This window comes from Notolepis coatsorum, assembly GCF_963971535.1.
Source record: "Notolepis coatsorum genome assembly, chromosome: 1".
Taxonomy (NCBI): domain Eukaryota; kingdom Metazoa; phylum Chordata; class Actinopteri; order Aulopiformes; family Paralepididae; genus Notolepis; species Notolepis coatsorum.
In genome coordinates this window covers 52,362,971-52,385,470 of record NC_140165.1, presented here as the reverse complement: position 1 = coordinate 52,385,470, position 22,500 = coordinate 52,362,971, and the positions used below count along the sequence as shown (strand labels likewise).

The following is a 22,500-nucleotide window of genomic DNA, read 5'->3' as shown; positions in this document are numbered from 1 at the left end:
CAAACATCTTCTTAACGGGAGGTGGCTACTGTAGGTGGCGCAGTGGGCAAGGCGCTCGCCACCAACGCAGGAGATGCTGAACTCTCGGCGTTGCTACCATCTTGGATGGTCGTTCATACTAATACAATTGGCAGTATTAGGGGGTGGGAAGCTGGTGGGTGGGGGATCGGACGTTGTGGACAGCGACTCCTACAGGTCGGTTGGTGCGCCTGCGCAGCAGAATCGGGAAGCAACGGGGGTGGCGTGTCCCTCCCACGCAGACCCTCGCCGCTGAGAGATCGCGCTGTTCAGGTGAAAAGATGCGACGGCTGCCTCTTCGAGTACCAGAGGGGACACGTGATGCAAGGCTTGGTCCACATTGCAGCCGACCTGTGGGAGGCATGGCCTAACAACGTTCGAGACAGGGGAGGGGTAGAATTGGACGATACGAAATTGGGGAAGGGAGAAAAAATTGAAAAATGGGGAGAAAAGGTAGATAAAAAAAAATAAAACATCTTCTTAACGGTTCCGGAACCGGAAGTTAGGAACCGGTTCCTATTAGAACCGGTTCTCGGTGCCCCAACCCCAATGAGGAGTGGGCGTTTACGCGGCAGCCTGTGGGAGCGTGGTTTCTAGTTGAACATTTCCGGAGAGGCGCAGGTGTCGTCACCATCGCTCCTTTTCAGACAACCGATCATATCTGCCAGACATCCAACTACTAGGAATCTAAAAGGACAATATAGATTATATATTAGATTAGATTTAGATTCTTGGATTATTAGATTATATATTGCATATATTTCTCTTTTAGCATTTAGTTTTGTTTAGATTATATATTAGATTTATATGATTGGATTATTAGATTATATATTGTAACTATTTATTGTAGGGCAAATATAACTGAGGGGGCATACATACCCTCATCTCGCACCTTCTTGTCCAGAGTTAATTATATTGATTTGTTATATTGTTTACACTGCCTTTTTACTACCTGTACCCCCTCCCCCATGCTGCTATGATGCCTGAATTTCCCCAAGGGGATCAATAAATGAATATCTTATCTTATCTGATCTTATCCCATCCCACGGATCCTGCCACGCGCCCACACCCTCCTAGCTCCACGGCCGTCAGAACACCAGACTCATCCAGACAAAGTGTGAGGGCAAGCGTACTCCTGTTAGTGGTCATCCTGACAAGACACCAATACAATAAATGAAAAAGAAATGTACAATAAAAAGGCAAAAGGGGTGAATCGTCATGCCAGACAATAGAAATAAATAACAAATATACAATAAAATGACTGGATGAGGAAGAGAAACAGAATGCAATGATAATGGAATGGAATAAGATAAACATACATAATAATAATAATAGTACATTTTATTTGAAATGGTGCTTTTCTTGACGAGGTCACCTTACATTGGGCAAAATATTAAATATGCATGATAGAAACATGATACAAAATATCCATAGTTAATGGATCATTTAGTAATCATTGTAGTAATCAATTGAGTAATAAACAGACAACAGGCAGATGTAGACATTACAATTTGCGTGAGGAAACAGTCAGGGTATGCAAGAGTAAACGGATGAGTTTGTGTTTTTTTTAACCCTTTCAGAAGGTTAACCTTCTGTAGTGTGGTAGTGAAAGGGTTAACCTTCTATAGTGTGGTTGTGAAAGGGTTAACCCTTTGTTGTGTGGCAGTGAAAGGGTTAAAGGTGTTAGTGACAGGGCACCTGGGTAGCGTAGAGGTCTAATCACTTGCCTATACCACCGCAGAGAGGTGGTCGGTTGGTCCTCCCTGTTCAGCTGGGGGTAATAGCGTAAACCTCCACATGCGTTACGTTCTCCCAGTGAAAATCCTCGCTGTCGGGTGAAAAGAAGTGGCTGGCGACTCCACATGTATCGGAGGAGGCATGTGGTAATTCTACACACCCTCCCCAGACCGACAGTAGGGCAATGCGTGCAACAACCAGGAAGGGAATTGGCCTAACGACAAAATTGGGGGATTGGAGAAAATGTATAGAAAGGCAAAAAAAAAGAAAGAAGAAGGTGTTAGTGAGTGACCCTGAATGTCGCATGTGTGTGTAGAGAGTTCCAGAGCCTGGGTGCTGTAGAGCTGAATGCACCCATTGTAGAAAGTGGGGTGGTGGGGATGGACACACCGTGACTTGATCAGCTGATTATCGTTATCAGGCCTACGTAAACACTTAGACTATATTATTATAGTCCAGAGTATTCATGTATCTCTATTATCCATAAGCACATGTCACAACAGGCTGTCATCACATTGGACATATTTTCTTGCACTCAAGCGCGAGGCGTGGTGGTGTGAACGTAGCTATAAAAAGTGCACAGGGCACAATGAGCGATGATTACCGTTGCTACCTCAGCTAACGTTACATACGTTACAGACATTACTGTTGCTACCTCAGCTAACGTTACATAAGTTACAGACATTACTGTTGCTACCTCAGCTAACGTTACATACGTTACAGACATTACTGTTGCTACCTCAGCTAACGTTACATAAGTTACAGACATTACTGTTGCTACCTCAGCTAACGTTATATAAGTTACAGACATTACTGTTGCTACCTCAGCTAACGTTACATACGTTACAGACATTACTGTTGCTACCTCAGCTAACGTTACATAAGTTACAGACATTACTGTTGCTACCTCAGCTAACGTTACATACATTACATACATTATTGTTGCTACCTCAGCTAACGTTACATACATTACTGTTGCTACCTCAGCTAACGTTACATACGTTACAGACATTACTGTTGCTACCTCAGCTAACGTTACATACGTTACAGACATTACTGTTGCTACCTCAGCTAACGTTACATACGTTACAGACATTACTGTTGCTACCTCAGCTAACGTTACATACGTTATAGACATTACTGTTGCTACCTCAGCTAACGTTACATAAGTTAGAGACATTACTGTTGCTACCTCAGCTAACGTTACATAAGTTACAGACATTACTGTTGCTACCTCAGCTAACATTACATAAGTTACAGACATTACTGTTGCTACCTCAGCTAACGTTACATAAGTTACAGACATTACTGTTGCTACCTCAGCTAACGTTACATAAGTTACAGACATTACTGTTGCTACCTCAGCTAACATTACATAAGTTACAGACATTACTGTTGCTACCTCAGCTAACATTACATAAGTTACAGACATTACTGTTGCTACCTAAGCTAACGTTACATAAGTTACAGACATTACTGTTGCTACCTCAGCTAACATTACATACTTTACAGACATTACCGTTGCTACCTCAGCTAACGTTACATAAGTTACAGACATTACTGTTGCTACCTCAGCTAACGTTACATACGTTACAGACATTACTGTTGCTACCTCAGCTAACGTTACATAAGTTACAGACATTACTGTTGCTACCTCAGCTAACGTTACATACGTTACATACATTACCGTTGCTACCTCAGCTAACGTTACATAAATTACCGTTGCTACCTCAGCTAACGTTACATAAGTTACAGACATTACTGTTGCTACCTCAGCTAACGTTACATAAGTTACAGACATTACCGTTGCTACCTCAGCTAACGTTACATACATTACCGTTGCTACCTCAGCTAACGTTACATACGTTACATACATTACTGTTGCTACCTCAGCTAACGTTACATACATTACTGTTGCTACCTCAGCTAACGTTACATACGTTACAGACATTACTGTTGCTACCTCAGCTAACGTTACATACGTTACAGACATTACTGTTGCTACCTCAGCTAACGTTACATACGTTACAGACATTACTGTTGCTACCTCAGCTAACGTTACATAAGTTACATACATTACTGTTGCTACCTCAGCTAACGTTCCATAAGTTACAGACATTACTGTTGCTACCTCAGCTAACGTTACATAAGTTACAGACATTACTGTTGCTACCACAGCTAACGTTACATAAGTTACATACATTACTGTTGCTACCTCAGCTAACGTTACATACATTACTGTTGCTACCTCAGCTAACGTTACATACGTTACAGACATTACTGTTGCTACCTCAGCTAACGTTACATACATTACTGTTGCTACCTCAGCTAACGTTACATACGTTACATACATTACTGTTGCTACCTCAGCTAACGTTACATAAGTTACATACATTACTGTTGCTACCTCAGCTAATGTTACATACATTACTGTTGCTACCTCAGCTAACGTTACATACGTTACATACATTACTGTTGCTACCTCAGCTAACGTTACATAAGTTACATACATTACTGTTGCTACCTCAGCTAACGTTACATACGTTATATACATTACCGTTGCTACCTCAGCTAACGTTACATAAGTTACATACATTACTGTTGCTACCTCAGCTAATGTTACATACGTTACAGACATTACTGTTGCTACCTCAGCTAACGTTACATACGTTACATACATTACCGTTGCTACCTCAGCTAACGTTACATAAGTTACATACATTACTGTTGCTACCTCAGCTAACGTTACATACGTTACAGACATTACTGTTGCTACCTCAGCTAACGTTACATACGTTACATACATTACTGTTGCTACCTCAGCTAACGTTACATACGTTACAGACATTACTGTTGCTACCTCAGCTAACGTTACATACGTTACAGACATTACTGTTGCTACCTCAGCTAACGTTACATAAGTTACAGACATTACTGTTGCTACCTCAGCTAACGTTACATAAGTTACAGACATTACTGTTGCTACCTCAGCTAACGTTACATAAGTTACATACATTACTGTTGCTACCTCAGCTAACGTTACATACGTTACAGACATTACCGTTGCTACCTCAGCTAATGTTACATAAGTTACATACATTACTGTTGCTACCTCAGCTAACGTTACATACATTACTGTTGCTACCTCAGCTAACGTTACATACGTTACAGACATTACTGTTGCTACCTCAGCTAACGTTACATACGTTACAGACATTACTGTTGCTACCTCAGCTAACGTTACATAAGTTACATACATTACTGTTGCTACCTCAGCTAACGTTACATAAGTTACAGACATTACTGTTGCTACCTCAGCTAACGTTACATAAGTTACAGACATTACTGTTGCTACCTCAGCTAACGTTACATAAGTTACATACATTACTGTTGCTACCTCAGCTAACGTTACATACATTACCGTTGCTACCTCAGCTAACGTTACATACGTTACATACATTACTGTTGCTACCTCAGCTAACGTTACATACATTACTGTTGCTACCTCAGCTAACGTTACATACGTTACAGACATTACTGTTGCTACCTCAGCTAACGTTACATAAGTTACATACATTACTGTTGCTACCTCAGCTAACGTTACATACGTTACATACATTACTGTTGCTACCTCAGCTAACATTACAGACATTACTGTTGCTACCTCAGCTAACGTTACATAAGTTACAGACATTACTGTTGCTACCTCAGCTAACGTTACATACGTTACAGACATTACTGTTGCTACCTCAGCTAACGTTACATAAGTTACATACATTACTGTTGCTACCTCAGCTAACGTTACATACATTACTGTTGCTACCTCAGCTAACGTTACATACGTTACAGACATTACTGTTGCTACCTCAGCTAACGTTACATACATTACTGTTGCTACCTCAGCTAACGTTACATAAGTTACAGACATTACTGTTGCTACCTCAGCTAACGTTACATAAGTTACATACATTACTGTTGCTACCTCAGCTAACGTTACATACATTACTGTTGCTACCTCAGCTAACGTTACATACGTTACATACATTACTGTTGCTACCTCAGCTAACGTTACATACGTTACAGACATTACTGTTGCTACCTCAGCTAACGTTACATACGTTACAGACATTACTGTTGCTACCTCAGCTAACGTTACATAAGTTACAGACATTACTGTTGCTACCTCAGCTAACGTTACATAAGTTACAGACATTACTGTTGCTACCTCAGCTAACGTTACATAAGTTACATACATTACTGTTGCTACCTCAGCTAACGTTACATACGTTACAGACATTACCGTTGCTACCTCAGCTAACGTTACATAAGTTACATACATTACTGTTGCTACCTCAGCTAACGTTACATACATTACTGTTGCTACCTCAGCTAACGTTACATACGTTACAGACATTACTGTTGCTACCTCAGCTAACGTTACATACGTTACAGACATTACTGTTGCTACCTCAGCTAACGTTACATACGTTACAGACATTACTGTTGCTACCTCAGCTAACGTTACATAAGTTACATACATTACTGTTGCTACCTCAGCTAACGTTACATAAGTTACAGACATTACTGTTGCTACCTCAGCTAACGTTACATAAGTTACAGACATTACTGTTGCTACCTCAGCTAACGTTACATAAGTTACATACATTACTGTTGCTACCTCAGCTAACGTTACATAAGTTACAGACATTACTGTTGCTACCTCAGCTAACGTTACATACATTACCGTTGCTACCTCAGCTAACGTTACATACGTTACATACATTACTGTTGCTACCTCAGCTAACATTACACACATTACTGTTGCTACCTCAGCTAACGTTACATAAGTTACAGACATGACTGTTGCTACCTCAGCTAACGTTACATACGTTACAGACATTACTGTTGCTACCTCAGCTAACGTTACATACGTTACAGACATTACTGTTGCTACCTCAGCTAACGTTACATACGTTACATACATTACTGTTGCTACCTCAGCTAACGTTACATACGTTACATACATTACTGTTGCTACCTCAGCTAACGTTACATAAGTTACAGACATTACTGTTGCTACCTCAGCTAACGTTACATACGTTACATACATTACTGTTGCTACCTCAGCTAACGTTACATACGTTACAAACATTACTGTTGCTACCTCAGCTAACGTTACATAAGTTACAGACATTACTGTTGCTACCTCAGCTAACGTTACATACGTTACAGACATTACTGTTGCTACCTCAGCTAACGTTACATACGTTATATACATTACTGTTGCTACCTCAGCTAACGTTACATAAGTTATAGACATTACTGTTGCTACCTCAGCTAACGTTACATAAGTTACAGACATTACTGTTGCTACCTCAGCTAACATTACATACGTTACATACATTACCGTTGCTACCTCAGCTAACGTTACATAAGTTACATACATTACCGTTGCTACCTCAGCTAACGTTACATAAGTTACAGACATTACTGTTGCTACCTCAGCTAACGTTACATACATTACAGACATTACTGTTGCTACCTCAGCTAACGTTACATAAGTTACAGACATTACTGTTGCTACCTCAGCTAACGTTACATACGTTACATACATTACTGTTGCTACCTCAGCTAACGTTACATAAGTTACAGACATTATTGTTGCTACCTCAGCTAACGTTACATACGTTACAGACATTACTGTTGCTACCTCAGCTAACATTACATACGTTACAGACATTACTGTTGCTACTTCAGCTAACGTTACATAAGTTACAGACATTACTGTTGCTACTTCAGCTAACGTTACATAAGTTACAGACATTACTGTTGCTACCTCAGCTAATGTTACATAAGTTACAGACATTACTGTTGCTACCTCAGCTAACGTTACATAAGTTACATACATTACTGTTGCTACTTCAGCTAACGTTACATAAGTTACAGACATTACTGTTGCTACCTCAGCTAACGTTACATACGTTACAGACATTACTGTTGCTACCTCAGCTAACGTTACATACATTACAGACATTACTGTTGCTACCTCAGCTAACGTTACATAAGTTACAGACATTACTGTTGCTACCTCAGCTAACGTTACATAAGTTACAGACATTACTGTTGCTACCTCAGCTAACGTTACATACGTTACAGACATTACTGTTGCTACCTCAGCTAACGTTACATAAGTTACAGACATTACTGTTGCTACCTCAGCTAACGTTACATAAGTTACAGACATTACTGTTGCTACCTCAGCTAACGTTACATACGTTACAGCCATTACTGTTGCTACCTCAGCTAACGTTACATACGTTACATACATTACTGTTGCTATCTCAGCTAACGTTACATAAGTTACAGACATTACCGTTGCTACCTCAGCTAACGTTACATACGTTACATACATTACCGTTGCTATCTCAGCTAACGTTACACAAGTTACAGACATTACCGTTGCTACCTCAGCTAACGTTACATAAGTTACAGACATTACTGTTGCTACCTCAGCTAACGTTACATAAGTTACAGACATTACTGTTGCTACCTCAGCTAACGTTACATAAGTTACAGACATTACTGTTGCTACCTCAGCTAACGTTACATAAGTTACAGACATTACTGTTGCTACCTCAGCTAACGTTACATAAGTTACAGACATTACTGTTGCTACCTCAGCTAACGTTACATACGTCAGACATTACCGTTGCTACCTCAGCTAACGTTACATAAGTTACATACATTACTGTTGCTACCTCAGCTAACGTTACATCAGTTACAGACATTACTGTTGCTACCTCAGCTAACGTTACATACGTCAGACATTACCGTTGCTACCTCAGCTAACGTTACATAAGTTACATACATTACTGTTGCTACCTCAGCTAACATTACATACGTTACAGACATTACTGTTGCTACCTCAGCTAACGTTACATAAGTTACAGACATTACTGTTGCTACCTCAGCTAACGTTACATCAGTTACAGACATTACTGTTGCTACCTCAGCTAACGTTACATAAGTTACAGACATTACTGTTGCTACCTCAGCTAACGTTACATCAGTTACAGACATTACTGTTGCTACTTCAGCTAACGTTACATAAGTTACAGACATTACTGTTGCTACCTCAGCTAACGTTACATAAGTTACAGACATTACTGTTGCTACCTCAGCTAACGTTACATCAGTTACAGACATTACTGTTGCTACTTCAGCTAACGTTACATCAGTTACAGATATTACTGCTCACTGCCCTCCAGGCGTTGCTGTTAATAACTCAGTCACGGTAAGACCTGCTCGTACAAACAAGGTTTGATGGAAACTGCCAAAAATGTGCTTCTTCTCGTTTTCTCTTCATATACCTCCAATTTTGTATCCGCCCCCCCCCCCCCCTCGGTTGATTTGATTGGCTCATCGACAAGAAGGTGACATTGACGTCGGTGTGCTCCGCGGCACATTCCTCGGAGGCACATTCCAAAAGGCGTCCAATGTGATTACAGCTCAGTTTTAAGTTATGTGTTCGGACCCCAGGAAGAATAGTCTTTCACCCATGGGTGTAGACTAATGGGGATCCATATAATAAACAAACAGCCTCATGGTTTGATTTTCCACCACACAGGCAGGCAGACAGACGAACACAAGGGGAGACGGTCGCTTCATGGCTGGTTGGTGTTTCTCAGGCCTAGCTTCCTCCCTAACCTTAGTCCTCACCCTAACTTTAATCTTCCCTGCTCTCTGTGCCCCAGTCGGGCGAGGACCCTCGGCACGCCACGGGACCCCCCGTCCTGCCCCGCCCCTCCAGCACCTTCAACTCCTCCAACAGAGGGCAGTACCCGGATGTTGTCCCAGTGGGTCAGTACGCACGCATTCACGCACACACACACATATTTTGGGAACGCCCTTCAATGCTCTTTTAAAGTTGGATACTCTTCCAACCTTTGGACAATTTATAGCTTTAATTAATATGTTAATGATATGAATATGTAATTTTGTAATTGCTTTTAGTCTGCTTTTGCTGTTTCTTGTTTCCCATTTTCATCTTATTTTAACTTGATTTTATCGTGCTGATTACTTGTTTTTATCTTTGTTTTATCTTTGTGTTAGTGTTATTCTTATTTACATTATAGCAGGGGTCTCTAACTCAATTTACCTGTGGGCCGCTGGAGGTAGAGTCTGGGTGAGGCTGGGCCGCATCAAATATTCCACAAAAAAAGGGTTTCAAGTATTCCAAAAAAAAGTACAACTGACAAACTCTCACAAACTCACTGAGCAACACAGCAACTGAGCATTCTCAGTGGTGTCAGTGGACTCATCCACAGCTATGGAAATGCACTGTGCATTTTTTTTATTCTATCACAAAGCTGTTTAATCAAATGATCAGCCAGTATTTCAGTTATTCTGGTTGCTGTGCTATCTGAGGAGGATTTGCTTTTGTTTGCCTTCAAACATGGTCTCCATCACTTCAGTCATACATTATTTTATTATGTATGCATCAGAGAATGGCTTCTTGTGTTTAGCCAACACCCATGCCACTGAGTGAGGACTTGGTTGCTTTTTCTTGTTGTGACATAGATTTAACAATAATTCTGCTTGCAGCTTTATATGATGATTTCATTCCATTTATTTTTGTGGTTCTTAGCACTGAATTTTGAGGAAAGGCTGCATCAAAATAATTGTGTTTTTGTTTCGTAGTGACGTTTCAAATTGCCACTCTTCACAAGAGCTACCGTTTCTTGGCATATTAGGCACATTGCTTTGGTGCTGGGAGGATGAATGCATATTTTTCAGTCCATTCAGCATGAGCATGCCATATTTTTCTACGAACTGCCTGCTGGCGAAACTAGGCTACTAGCTACATTTATCTCACGGAGATACTGTGAAACTGGGAACGAGGTTACTAGCTACAGTACCTGCATATTAGACTACCTGTAGATGCGCTGTCAACTCTCGCTCTGACTGGGACCCGCTGAAAGAGACAACACTCATTCCGTGAAGACCCGCCCTACTCTGCTCTGATTCGCAGACTGTGGGTGGGGGGGAGAAACGCTGACGGGACGCTGAATGTGATTGGACCAGAGTAGACGGCAGACAGGCAGAGCACTGCTTGCAGAGGAGACAGCGGAGAATTTCGAGAATGCCTGCCATACGCACTGGATATATTTTCCTTCCACTTGGTATCACTCCAAAATCACGCTTCAACCAAGTCACTAACGTAACGTTGATGTCCTGAGCCTGCGCTATGGTAGCCTACAAGTGATAAAATAAATAAAACATCCAACTCGCATACTCGGCAACAAGTTGCGCGCGGGCCGCACTAACACTAAACTTTGATGTCAAGTAGGGGGCCGCAAAATATCATCCAGCGGGCCGCGAGTTTGAGACCCCTGCATTATAGTGTTATAATGTAAATATATTCGATCTCTTTTAGTTGTATACTCAACGTCACTGTAAATTAGGGAAAACTCAGTGTCCCTCGAGTTTAAATAAAGGTTGAATTAATAAATGAATATACACACACACACACACACACACACACTCATACATTCACTTACACTCTCAGGTATATGCACACTGGTGTATATTATAACATTGGAATTCGAATTGAAATGTAACTCAGACGAGAATAACTCCTTATACTCCTTATTATGCACCTTATGTGTATACTATATACTTACTTCATCAGAGCATATATTTAGCATTCTTAGCATTTAGCATTTTTTTTTTAGATATTAGATTATATTGTAACTATATTTATTGTAGGGCAAGTATAACTGAGAGGGCATACATACCCTCATCTTGCACCTTGACCTTTTTACGCTGCCTACTTGCCCATATGCACATGTCCAGAGTTAATTATATTGTTTACATTGCCTATGTTTATTCTATTTACATTTGTACTTCTCCACTGTACTATAATTCTATGACCTGTACCATGTCTTCTACTACCTGTACCTCCCCTCCCGCCTCCCCCATGCTGCTATGATGCCTGGATTATTGCTTGGGATCAATAAAGGAATATCTTATCTTATTACGTTTTCAGATATTTTCAAATGTTATGATCTGACAATGGTTGAGAGTTGTGGTGTACGTTCATACAGTAGTTGGAGACAGTAGAGTTTGACTCTTCTCTGGTGATATAATCACACTCACACAGTAGAGACAGTAGAGTTTGACTATTCTCTGATGCTATAATCACACTCACACAGTAGAGACAGTAGAGTTTGACTATTCTCTGGTGCTATAATCACACTCACACAGTAGAGACAGTAGAGTTGGACTATTCTCTGGTGCTATAATCACATTCACACAGTAGAGACAGTAGAGTTTGACTATTCTCTGATGCTATAATCACACTCACACAGTAGAGACAGTAGAGTTTGACTATTCTCTGATGCTATAATCACATTCACACAGTAGAGACAGTAGAGTTTGACTATTCTCTGGTGCTATAATCACATTCACACAGTAGAGACAGTAGAGTTTGACTATTCTCTGGTGCTATAATCACATTCACACAGTAGAGACAGTAGAGTTTGACTATTCTCTGGTGCTATAATCACATTCACACAGTAGAGACAGTAGAGTTTGACTATTCTCTGATGCTATAATCACATTCACACAGTAGAGACAGTAGAGTTTGACTATTCTCTGGTGCTATAATCACATTCACACAGTAGAGACAGTAGAGTTTGACTATTCTCTGGTGCTATAATCACATTCACACAGTAGAGACAGTAGAGTTTGACTATTCTCTGGTGCTATAATCACATTCACACAGTAGAGACAGTAGAGTTTGACTATTCTCTGGTGCTATAATCACATTCACACAGTAGAGACAGTAGAGTTTGACTATTCTCTGGTGCTATAATCACACTCACACAGTAGAGACAGTAGAGTTTGACTATTCTCTGATGCTATAATCACATTCACACAGTAGAGACAGTAGAGTTTGACTATTCTCTGATGCTATAATCACACTCACACAGTAGTTAGAGACAGTAGAGTTTGACTATTCTCTGGTGCTATAATCACACTCACACTACCAAGTGATCTGGACTGACTACAGCTGCAAATACATGGGATTTAAAATGCTGTTATACTGTATGGATCTGCGTTGTACTTGGATTGTAATCGTAACTATGGAGACACTTCTGTTGTGTCCTCTTCCAGCTTACAATGAAAAGATAGTGGCGTTTCTACGGCAACCGAACATCAATGAGATCCTGCAGGAGAGACAGCCTGACTTCAGCAGGAACCTCTCACTCAGGTCAGAACACACACACACCAATGGAGTGCAATACCAGCTGGAAGGCGTAGGCGGCGGTATTTGCCCTTTTGCGAGCTCAGACCCATTCCCAATGATAACATCAGGCTGGATGGATGAAAATGAATGGATATCGCTAATAAATAACGATTAAAACCCGACTTTTCTCGTGATTGGCGCTGAGCGGTTGGCGAGTTAACCCGACTTTTTCCGTGATTGGCGCAGAATGAGTTAAGGTACATTTTGAACAGATAAGAAATGTGTGATTAATATGCGATTGAGGAGTGTTAACGAAGCTAACATTCTCATTTGCATAAAGAAACTGTCCATTTAAACCCAACCTTATGATATAGGACTTGTACTCATGTAATAAATACATGCGATAGTCCTGCTAGATTGATCAAATCTTTCTGCGTCACCTTAGGGAGAAGGTGCAGTTGATTCGTACAGATGGAGCGTCAGGATTGGCCAGGCTGTCGGGTGACGCCGACCTGGTTATGCTGCTCAGGTGAGGCCTCTAACCACCTTCCTTCCTCCCTCCCTCCCTCCCTCCCTCCCTCCCTCCCTCCCTCCCTCCCTCCCTCCCTCCCTCCCTCCCTCCTCCCTCTTTTCCCTCTTCACTTCTTCTCACTACCTTTGTTGAGATTCTCTTCTTTCTTTCTTTCTTTCTTTCTTTCTTTCTTTCTTTCTTTCTTTCTTTCTTTCTTTCTTTCTTTCTTTCTTTCTTTCTTTCTTTCTTTTTGTTTTATATATTTTATATATAAATGTTTTTATTATTTAACCAGGCAGGCCAATTAAGAACAAATTCTTATTTACAATGATGGCCTGGCGAGAGAACAAAAATGCCTCTCGAAGGGTAACCGGGAAAGGGGCCAGATCAGGGCTGTACAGTGCGACATATATATCGCACATGCTACAGCAACAGCGGTCTGTGCGATGGATGGATTTACTTCAATAGCACTGGTGCGATAGGGATTCGGTTCATATAGATACTCTTATTTTGAAAATCCTGTAGCGGGTCTCATTTCTGCCCACGCGCAGCTCCAGCTAGGCTCCGAAAGCTAGCAACGTTCAGGTGCATATGATACTCTTATTTTGAAAAAACTCTTGTGACAACTCGACGAGTCATATCCGCCCTATCCGTGCTTCTGCAAGCAGAGCAGCGCGTTGGTCGGTTGGTGCGCAACTGCGCACTGCTGCGTTAACACAGCAGTGCGCCTACACGTCCCGAAATAAGTCTGTGGTGTTTTTTTTTTCTCGCAACGGGTCAAATGCATCTACATGCTTTGCACCGTCGCCATTCCTTTATGCGCACATCGCCCGAAATTAACGTTTATGTACCATTACAATCACTACAACGTTAGCAAGCTAACAAGCTAATCCTGATCAGAGGCAGAGGCGCAGAGCCAGCAGACACAGTGTGGACTGGGGAAAGGGAAATGGGGGGGCACTCTCTCCCCTTCCCTGTGTGTGTGTGCGCGTGCGTTTGGAAAGACGATGAAGTCACTAGTCAGGACTCAGGACAGGAGTATATTATAGTAAACTGAGGATGGACAGATAATGTTGATATTCAAATATAAACAAGTTTCGAGAGGAGTGGAAGTTTGAAGACAGACTAGACTACAATATGATGCGGGGGTGGTGAGTTGAAACAGTGTGTGTGAATGAATGAATAAAAACTTTATTTAACATTTAAAATTATGCTAATATTCCTTATGTTGTTTATGATATTAATTGAAAATAGCATATGAGAGTATCATAGTAATAATAACACATGGCGATATACTAAATGACAGCCAAACATGGCACTGCAACTAAATAACACAAATACAATAGGCACATTTGTGACTGTTACAAATATAACACGTTTTATACTTGTGCTACAAGATTTTGGCCTGTGCTACAAAACTATCAACCTCTGTAGCACCAGTGCTATGTGCAAAAAAAGTTAACGTACAGCCCTGGGCCAGATAGATAAATAAATAAATAAAATAGAAAAGAGACAGACGATGCATACATCAGAGTTAAGGGAAATAATTAGAACAATCATCAAACAAACAACCAAATAAGATAGCAGCAAGGTATGTAATACATGAAGCAGAACAGAGCGATTACAGTTAAAAGGCTGGGACAGTTGCAGGTGTGTGATAACTCTGTGATCGTGTCCTTAAAAGTAGTGAGGGGGATCAACGTGTCAATTTTCTAAGTATTTTGCATCTCGTTCCAACTGCTGGGAGCAGCAAATTAGAAGGAGAATCTTTCTTTTTCTTTCTTTTCTTTCTTTCTTTCTTTCTTTCTTTCTTTCTTTCTTTCTTTCTTTCTTTCTTTCTTTCTTTCTTTCTTTCTTTCTTTCTTTCTTTCTTTCTGCTTGTCCTCCTCCTTTGACTTCTTTCTCATTAATTCATAATTTTCTCCCCTCTTTTCCATCATTGATTGTTGTTGTATCTTTGTAACTTACTTTACTTGTATCCTTCCTACCTAAACTGGATAATAAATACATTTACTGTAGTACCCTCTCTCTCTGTGTCTCTCTCTCGCGCTCGCGCTCTCTCTTCAGTCTGTTTGAAGATGAGGTGATGTCATACATTCCTCCTCATGCCTTACTGCACCCCAGCTACTGTCAATCACCCCGAGGATCTCCTGTCTCCTCCCCACAGAACTCACCAGGTCAGTTCTGTCTGTCTGTCTGTCTGTCTGTCTGTCTGTCTGTCTGTTTGTCTGTCTGTCTGTGGTCCTACAGAAATAGGCCCCATCATCATCCAAACACGTGGCCCCTGAGGACGATGCTCGCAGACAGAACTAAACAGAACCAAACATCAGGCACCGCAGGCTAATGCTTGGGTTTGGGTTTGGGAGCGACGAGGCATGATTTCCTGGAAGTCACACGTCCTAGAATCTGTTTTTTATCGACGAGACAAAGACAAATCTGTTTCAGTGGAGCCCGGCGGCAACGCAAAATTAACTGTACCTTGAATTCAAACGCATTGACTGGAGTGCTTCCCGATTTCTCTTCAGTGAAATGAAACGCACCCCAAAACACTTTGCTATCCAACCTTGAGATATTAGCAATGAAGTAGAACACAGGGAGCCCTTGTTGTCTGTGTGACTGGTGCACTATGAGTGACTTGGACACACAGACACTCACACACACACACGTCACACACACACGCACACACTCACACGCACACGCACACACTCACACGCACACGCACACGCACACTCACACTCACACACTCACACTCACACTCACACACACTCACACTCACACTCACACACACACTCACATACAGGCACAAGAGTGTAAGTCTGGCATCATCCTGATGGAATCGTTGATCTGGTGATAATAATAAACATCTTTTGGGAGAAGTGAGCAACTCTTTTTAGTCTTGTTTTTCAGTCCATCGCTTGAAGAAATAGAGCAGACTGAAGTCTCGATCTCTCTCTCTCTCTCTCTCTCTCTATTTCTTCCCCTCTCTCTCTTCCCCTCTCTCTCTCTCTCTCTCTCTCTCTCTCTCTCTCTTCCCCTCTCTCTCTCTCTCTCTCTCTCTCTTCCCCTCTCTCTCTTCCCCTCTCTATCTCACTCTCGCTCTTCCCCTCTCTTCTCTTCCCCTCTCTCTCTCTTCCCCTCTCTCTCTCTCTTCCTCTCTCTCTCTCTCTCTCTCTCTCTCTCTCTCTCTCTCTCTCTCTCTCTCTCTCTCTCTCTCTCGCTCTTCCTCTCCCTCTCGCTCTTCCTCTCCCTCTCCCTCTCCCTCTCCCTCTCTCTCTCCAGGGACCCAGAGAGCCAACGCTAGAGCCCCAGCTCCCTACAAGAGAGACTTTGAAGCCAAACTACGCAACTTCTACAGGAAGCTGGAAACCAAAGGCTATGGGCAGGGGCCAGGGAAACTAAAGTAGGTTGTGTGCGTGTGTGGGCAGGGGCCAGGGAAGCTAAAGTAGGTTGTGTGCGTGTGTGGGCAGGGGCCAGGGAAGCTGAAGTAGGTTGTGTGCGTGTGTGGGCAGGGGCCAGGGAAGCTGAAGTAGGTTGTGTGCGTGTGTGGGCAGGGGCCAGGGAAGCTGAAGTAGGTTGTGTGCGTGTGTGGGCAGGGGCCAGGGAAGCTGAAGTAGGTTGTGTGCGTGTGGGGGCAGGGGCCAGGGAAGCTAAAGTAGGTTGTGTGTGTGTGTGGGCAGGGGCCAGGGAAGCTGAAGTAGAGTAGGTGGTGTGCGTGTGCATCTCTAAAGCATCCTATTAACACTTTGAGTGCCACGGACGCGTTTTGTCGTTAGTTCATGCCGCCAGTTGAATGCCAGCAACGCTATACAGCGTTTGTTTGTCGTATTTTTTTTTATTAGCGATTTGAATTCATATTTCATCAATGGAGCCTCACGCTAGTGTTGCAGACTCTCTCTGAGCTCAATTGGGAAAATACCGCCCCCTATCGTCTCTCCCTGTGTAACTGCACCCCATTGGTTTAGACTGATGGGGGGGGGGGGGGGGGGGGGGTCCAGCCTCCGCATGTTACTTCTCCGGCGAGGCATCTGAAGAGACCCAAGTGATCGCCGAGCCGGAAAACGTGTGGAATACATATTTACAGTACCCAACTCTGAATCAATAAACGCGATCGATTTTTGGAATGGCGATCAGGAATTGGAATAATCTTTTTGGAGAACATCTGATCTGAGGTAAGCAATTTATTTGACCAGTCTTGGGGTAATCGGATCTGTTTTGACCTATACATCAGCGTGTGCCCCATGTGTGTGTGTGTGTGTGCGCGCTGATCAGGAAATGAGAGAATATATTTTTCAGATCGCTTATATAGTGTGCATAAGTACACATATACTATCGATAATCTAGCGTTTATTTGAAAACGATTCATAAATAGGCCGAAATAGGCCAACGTTTTTTGTGTATGCCAGAATATTCCAGTAAAGGCGTTTATCACGGAATCTATATATTTTCCTGAAAAACTAGGGCTTTTCAAAATGCTATAAAATGGAAATGAACCAATTATTAAATTTTTTTTTAAAAGAAATCCGTTTTCGACAATGTTGACTGCAAACAAGTCATTGATAAACGACGGGCAGATTAGACACATAGCCATAATTTAAGACAGAGATTATGCGTTCACAACGCTATCATTGAAGTGGGTGCTGGCATCCAACCATGTTTTACCATGTTAAAAAGTGGCAACCAAAGTGTTAAGGGAATAACTAAATCAGGATTTGTAGGTTTGCATCTCCGGGTGTCTTGACACGAATGCTTTGACAACATAATGCTTCACAAATATACAACCTGCCATTTGTCCTATTGTCTTCTTGTGTGTACATATGTAAAACTTTTTTTTTTTTTTTTTTACTTTAAACTGAAACTTTGTTTCTCTGTGTGTCAGGTTGATCATCCGTAGAGACCACCTGCTAGAAGATGCCTTCAACCAGATCATGTGTTACTCCAGGAAGGACCTGCAGCGCAGCAAGCTCTACGTCAGCTTCGTAGGAGAGGAGGGGTGAGTCTGGGGGGAGAGGAGGAGACGAGGAGAGGAGAGACCCTGACACTGGTAACGTCAAACCGTCCGACTACTTGCCAGCTGGACCAGCTACCCTCCCCACTCCTCCAGACCATAGCACCAGACATCCTCCCATTCCTAACTGCAACCATCAACTCCTCACTCAACTCGGGGGTGGTCCCCACCTCCCTAAAACAAGCCAGAGTCACGCCGCTCATAAAAAAACCAACCCTGAACCCTACCGTCATAGGCAACTACCGTCCTGTCTCTCTTCTCTCCTTCCTTTCTAAAACACTTGAACGTGCTGTATCCAACCAACTTACTACTTATCTCTTACAGAATGACCTCCTAGACCCTAATCAGTCAGGCTTCAGGACTGGTCACTCCACAGAGACAGCCCTCATTGCGGTCACAGAGGCACTTCACTTAGCAAAAGCGAAAGGCCTCTCCTCTGTCCTGATTCTCCTAGATCTATCTGCAGCCTTCGACACAGTCAACCACCAGATCCTCCTTGCGGCCCTCGCAGGAATGGGAGTGGCTGGCTCTGCGCTGACATGGCTGTCATCATACCTCAATGACCGCTCCTACCAAGTGTCATGGAGAGGGACCCTGTCGGCCACCCGCCCCCTGCGGACGGGTGTCCCCCAGGGCTCGGTTTTAGGACCCCTTCTCTTCTCCCTCTACACTAAATCACTGGGTAACATTATCACGTCTCATGGCTTCTCCTACCATTGTTATGCCGACGATACTCAACTCTTCCTCTCCTTCCCTCCCTCAGATATCCACGTCTCTGTGCGGATCTCGGCCTGTCTGTCCGACATCTCAGCCTGGATGACGTCCAACCACCTCAAACTGAACCTAAGCAAAACAGAATTGCTCCACCTGCCGGCCAAATCCTCCCCCCTAACCGACCTTTCAATCACAGTCGAGAATGCAGCTGTGACTGCGTCCCCGACCGCCAAGAACCTTGGTGTTGTCCTCGGCGACCAGTTGAACTTCTCTGCTCACATCGCAGCGACGACCAGAACCTGCCGATTCCTCCTGAGCAACGTCAGAAGGATACGCCCCTTCCTGACAAAAGAAGCCACCCAACTCCTCGTCCAATCAACAGTCATCTCCCGCCTCGACTACTGCAATGCACTGCTCGCTGGCCTCCCGGCCACTGCCACTAAGCCTCTTCAACTCATTCAGAACGCAGCGGCCCGCCTGATCTCAAACCTACCGAAGTCGGCCCATGTCACCCCACTTCTTAGGGACCTGCACTGGCTCCCCATTGCTGCACGAATCCGCTTCAAGGCCCTCGACCTAGCATACCGTGCGGCAAAGGGAACCGCTCCCGCCTACCTCCGGTCAATGGTCTCTAACTACACACCCTCAAGACCCCTACGCTCTGCATCTTCTGGCCGCCTCAGACCTACTCCTATCCAAGCTCCGGGAGGGTCATCAAAGAGAAGTCGCCTATTCTCAGTCCTTGCCCCACAATGGTGGAATGAACTACCCACCCCAGTTAGGACAGCCGAATCACGTCCAATCTTTCGCCGTCGACTAAAGACGCACTTCTTCAACCATTATCTGAATTAAAAAAAAAAAAAATAAAAAATCTAACCCTAACTAACCGTACTGTCATGCACTTGTCCTAATAAACTAACCTACACTGTAGCACTCAACACTTTGATGAACATTGTTGCTCAGCTGATAGAGTTGTGCCCTTCCTGATGGCTTGTCGTACAGAACTTGTAAGTCGCTTTGGATAAAAGCGTCAGCTAAATGACTAAATGTAAATGTAAATGAGAGGAGGAGAGGAGAGGAGAGGAGGAGAGGAGGGGTGAGTCTGGGGGGATAGGAGGAGGAGAGGAGAGGAGGGGTAAGTCTGGGGGGAGAGGAGGAGAGGAGGGGTGAGTCTGGGGGGAGAGGAGGAGAGGAGGGGTGAGTCTGGGGGGAGAGGAGAGGAGGGGTGAGTCTGGGGGGAGAGGAGAGGAGAAAGAGGAGAGGAGGGGTGAGTCTGGGGGGAGAGGAGATGAGAAAGAGGAGAGGAGAAATATGAGAGGAGGGGTGAGTCTGGAGGGAGAGGAGGAGAGGAGAGGAGAGGAGGATAGGAGGGGGGAGAGGAGGAGAGGAGATGAGAAAGAGGAGGAGAGGAGGGGTGAGTCTGGAGGGAGAGGAGATGAGGATAGGAGGGGGGAGAGGAGGAGAGGAGATGAGAAAGAGGAGGAGAGGAGGGGTGAGTCTGGAGGGAGAGGAGGAGACGAGAGGAGAAAAAGGAGAGGAGGGGAGGAGGGGTGAGTCTGGGGGGAGAGGAGGAGATGAGAGGAGAAAAAGGAGAGGAGGGGAGGAGGGGTGAGTCTGGGGGGAGAGGAGGAGGGGGAGAGGAGGAGAGGAGAAAGAGGAGAGGAGGGTTTGTATGGAGGAGGAGAGGGAGAGGACAACATCTACCAGGGTATCTAATGTAAATGTGGAAACATCATTGTTACTTTTTCGCTGAGCTGCAAAAAAAAACGACTCTAAATGTGTGTGTGTGTCTCTCTCTCTGTATGTGTGTGTGTGTGTCTCTGTGTGTGTGTGTCTCTGTGTGTGTGTGTCTCTGTGTGTCTCTGTGTTCCAGGCTGGACTACAGCGGCCCCTCCAGAGAGTTCTTCTTCCTGGTGTCCAGGGAGTTATTTAACCCCTACTACGGCCTGTTTGAATATTCTGCTAACGACACCTACACCGTGCAGATCAGCCCCATGTCTGCCTTCGTAGACAACCACCATGAGTGGTGAGACACACACACACGCACACGCACACACACACGCGCGTGCACACATGTATTTAGTACCAGTCGACACAAGTTTGAACTGAGTGAGAAAGTGTCCAAGCTTTTGACTGGTACTGTATATATAATATATATATGTGTGTATATATATATACACACATACACACACATGTATAAATACACAAATGGACACACACGCACACAAATATTTCCTTACTGTACAGTATGTTTATTTTTGCATCAATTGATGTATTTGTTTTTCATCCCTGTATGCATAATATGTCTAACCTTCTTCCAACTCTGTGTGTGTGTGTGTGTGTGTGTGTGTGTGTGTGTGTGTGTGTGTGTGTGTGTGTGTGTGTGTGTGTGTGTGTGTGTGTGTGTGTGTGTGTGTGTGTGTGTGTGTGTGTGTGTGTGTGTGTGTGTGTGTGTGTGTGTGTGTGTGTGTGTGTATTAATGTGTGTGTGTGTATTAATTAATGCGTGCCTGTGTGTGTGTGTGTCAGGTTTCGTTTCAGTGGTCGTATCCTAGGCTTGGCTCTCATCCATCAATACTTATTAGACGCCTTCTTTACCAGACCGTTCTACAAAGGCCTGCTCCGCATGTATGTGCACACACACACACAAAAAAACACGCACACACACACACACACACACACACACACACACACACACACACACACACACACACACACACACACACACACACACACACACACACACACACACACACTAGTCCTAAGACTACTAGTCCTAAAACTAGTCCTATGGTACAGTATGGTGAAAATAGTCAACATTAAGCCCAAAATATCTTTGCACAGTGTGTCTCATTGTTTTGTCAAATGTATTTAAAGAGCAACAAAACACCACAAATAAATCCTGCCATCTAGTGGTTCAATGGATGTTATTGTTATCTTGGTGCCAGCTGGTGTAGGTACCTGTGGATCAGATGTGTGATGGTTACGTCACCTGGCACCGAGATCAGCCAATAGCAGATGGCAAGTAGCTTGTGTTTAACCATTAGATGGCCGTCTCTCAATGGATTCATCTGTGGTGTTTAGTTTCTCTAACAAAGAATCATTTTGATTAATTAATGCAGCAGGAAGGCTAGCAAGGCTATCAGTGATCCCAGTCTTTCTTCCACCTGGATGTTGGCAATCAGAAATTCACTGGGTACAGTCAAGTATATGATAGTCAACGAAAACACTAAATACATTTCTCTCTCTCTCCCCCTCTCTCTCT

At 43.3% G+C, this 22,500-nt stretch overlaps 1 pseudogene across 1 annotated transcript in view; it reads left to right on the top strand.

Moving 5' to 3' along the window:
- LOC311232502 (E3 ubiquitin-protein ligase HECW2-like) overlaps positions 1 to 22,500 on the top strand; it is a 114,657-nt pseudogene that overhangs the window by 79,711 nt on the left and 12,446 nt on the right. The window contains exons 17-24 of the transcript XR_014621018.1: positions 9,510 to 9,615; positions 12,934 to 13,030; positions 13,452 to 13,535; positions 15,585 to 15,694; positions 16,797 to 16,917; positions 18,394 to 18,507; positions 21,110 to 21,262; positions 21,765 to 21,867. The product of XR_014621018.1 is annotated as an E3 ubiquitin-protein ligase HECW2-like (transcript). The remainder of the gene's footprint in view (positions 1 to 9,509; positions 9,616 to 12,933; positions 13,031 to 13,451; positions 13,536 to 15,584; positions 15,695 to 16,796; positions 16,918 to 18,393; positions 18,508 to 21,109; positions 21,263 to 21,764; positions 21,868 to 22,500) is intronic.